Consider the following 3,508-nt stretch of genomic DNA (forward strand, 5'->3'; position numbering starts at 1 on the left):
TAGAATGTGGCTTAGGATAAAGTAGACACAGTTAACCAATAGGAAGTGATTATGAGGTATTTATTAAAAAGGTTACAGAGGTCCTCAACCTTTTAGTCTTTGCTCATAAAGAATGATAGAAATGTAGGGTCTCCTTTGACGCCAAGCCTTGGATGCCAAACGGCCAGTGTTGCGCTGCACGCAGTAGTTACACAATCATTCAATCATTGCACCATTTACAGCTACTTGTGTATGTGCCATATTCAACTTCCTTGTACTGTCTATGGATTATTATCTGCAATGCCTGCAAAAAGTATCCATCAAGGACAACACTAACACCTCCGCTGTAGACTGAAGACCCCTCTGTACATTTATTCTACTGTTAATGAAAAAATAAATCAAATAAATCATCCTTCCTTCCTCTAGCATTGCTACCGCCAATGGCACCTTGTCCTAGCATAGATGACTATTTCTTATGATGACTGATGTATAGACGATTCACTTACTTTAGACAAATGTACTTTTTGTAAGTCGCTTTGGATAAAAGCGTCTGCTAAATGTATTTTTTTTTTATTAACACATTTAAATAGTTAGGTAGAATAAAAATCCTGACACATCATGAATGCATTCAGTTTTATTGAAGAAGGAAGATATGAACCAGTAGCCTTTTTTTAAGGCACCTAAAAATGTACAACAAAGTTGGACCATTTATTTAATCAGAATACAAAAATACACATCTCAGTGACTTCAATATTGTAATAAATATCTAACCATGCATTCTAACCATAAAAAGGCACAGAAAACAGTCACTTAGTAGTCATAAAAATTACCAACTACTTTACCAAAATCATCCAGATATTAATACAGGTGACAACTGTAACATTATAGTCCAAAGATGAAAACACAATACACATCATATTGTTTAACCTTAGGCAATAAATATGGAAAATTGTATATACCTATATATATATATTCTTAAAAATCAAAACTGTGCCATTGTAAACATAATGTAAACAAATGAAACTCACTTCTCCCCCACCATGTTAGAAACCATGTCAAAGACTACAGGTTACCCCGTCCTAAGAGATCTTTGCGTGGGTTCAGTTGGTTTGTGAAAACCAGGCAGTTTGCAGCATTATTTACACCATTGAAAAACTCAGAGTATGAGGAAGTTGCCCCTGGATGCTGATCTAAGGTCAGTGTTGTGATTATTGATCCTAGATCTGTGCCTACGAGCAACCTTTACTTGGACTGGAAAACTCCAGCTCCCTGGGGCCTTTGAGTGGTTGCACTCAAACAGAACCAGGCAGAGACCCTTGAAAGCACACATACACAGCACACACAGCCTGGGAAGTGTTCGCCAGTGGTCGAATTCAATTCAACTGTTGATATATAATCGAGGCCAACCCTGATGTCCACCACAGGGAGGAATCAGATGGCATCAGGTGTTCCACTGCTTAGATTAAAGCACACTGTCAGGAGGGTCGCACAGACTCAAAGACCCAGGACTCCATTGCACTCTAATCCAGACAACTGAGCATTTGGTTTTATGAATTGAATTACAATACAATCCTGGAATTACATTAGTTCTAATTTTCCAAAGATGCTACAGGTACTGTATCTCTTTTTCAAATCTGGCACAAAAAAAGTGAGAACTGGGCCTACTCCTCATTTAATCTATTTCTATGAAACAAGCCTATAATTACTACATAATGACCACAAGACACAATGATCACAGGGCCTTTTGTCTGACAGTGGTGCACATGACAGACACACATGTCCTCAAATGAGTTGGTTGGCTAATCCCAATGAAATCTGAAGCTTATGCTTAATTAGTATCTTTGGTTATGAACCCAGCTAGCTTGAAGGTATGAACTGTAAATATGGTTCTTTAATAACAATCTTATTTTACATAATACATGTCTGAATTTATGAACTACTTTTAACTACATGCCCAAGGCATAGCTCAACATTTAAGAAAATGTTTCGGTCTTAATAGTAGAGGTGAAATTAGTGAGTCTTTGAAGGCTTCATGAAGTGGGTTTCAAGACAAAACAAACAAGACTTGACTGTCAGCATAAATAAAGGAACATGCCATTTGATGTGGGATTGAGAATTCAGAGATGTAACATGGCGCCCCCTAGAGGGAGATAATGGTAATGCTTTACTTTACAGTCCCTATGTTCATGTGATAAGAAGTACTGACTGTTCTACCAGGAATTTAACTCAACCTGGATACAACTTCATACCAAACAGTACATAGTGGTGATACATTTCATTCAATCTTAGGAAATACAAATTCTGTTATCATCATTTGCAATGTCTCTAATCGCTAAGTAGATATTAGGTAAATAGTGGACTGTAAAATAGAGCACACCCAGATCATGATGTGTACTTCACCCAGCTAAGGAAAAGAAAATACAAAAATAAAACATATAAATAAAACTTTGGATTGATAACAGGTGAGCCAATCAATGATAATCATACAATTGCTGATAGCGATAGATATCTAACTGTATACAATTAACACAAAAGCGCCCAGATATAGATATATAATATATAGAACAATCAGGTCTGCCCATTCTAATCCCACATAACAGCCAGTCACTTGGGTCCTGTTTTTAAAATCACCCTGGAAGCACAGAGGAATAGAAAGAAGTCAGCTGTTGGAAGAATTTTGAGTTAGTAAGAAAAGCTGTTTCATTTTTTTTTTTTAAGTCTGTCTACTCTAAGAGTTCAATCTAATCCTCAAACCTTGAGGAGGAGTGTGTGTACAAAACAGTCTTTCAGTTTTTCCCCCACTGAGAAACACCACGTCAAAGAGTTTCAGAGACCAGCGACTGTATCAAAACAAATACAATATTGCACCTTCATTAGAATACAACAGCATTTACCATGTACAGAAGATTACCTAACAGAATCAATAATTCACAATTGGTGTTATGGTGCAATATACACAAGATCAAACGTGTAAGGTGTTGACACTGCATATCATATCAGCCATCTACAAAGGCATAACTACAACAGCTACTGACAGTGTATGCATATACTAGTATAGATTATATGTACAGTGCATATTATATATATATATATATATATATATAAATAAATATATATATATACAAAATAAGCATCACATATACAAATATAACCTGTTATGCCACCAACCTTGCAGAACTTAACTAGAAAATAAGTGTCCTATTAACATTACATTTCACATTGTGCAACTTACAAAAGCTGCACTTAAGCAAAACTCTTATGCTGTTGCAGATCGACTGCGCTATCTTAAACCAATATTTAACTCCTATTCCCACTAAAATAGTGTTATTCTGTGGCATATTGAGTGTTTAAACGCTAGAGGTTATGGTGAACTACTGTAGTAACTTTACTTAATGGAATGAGGATGTACTTGCAAACAGCAAGAGGGAAAAGTGCAGAATAAAAACTGAACCCCAAAAATAAAACTTGAATTCCCTCGCTTACTTACATTTTACCCTCATCTCATTATCATTTTTCAGATATACTAACA

Source organism: Nansenia antarctica, assembly GCF_963989245.1.
Source record: "Nansenia antarctica genome assembly, chromosome: 7".
Classification (NCBI taxonomy): domain Eukaryota; kingdom Metazoa; phylum Chordata; class Actinopteri; order Argentiniformes; family Microstomatidae; genus Nansenia; species Nansenia antarctica.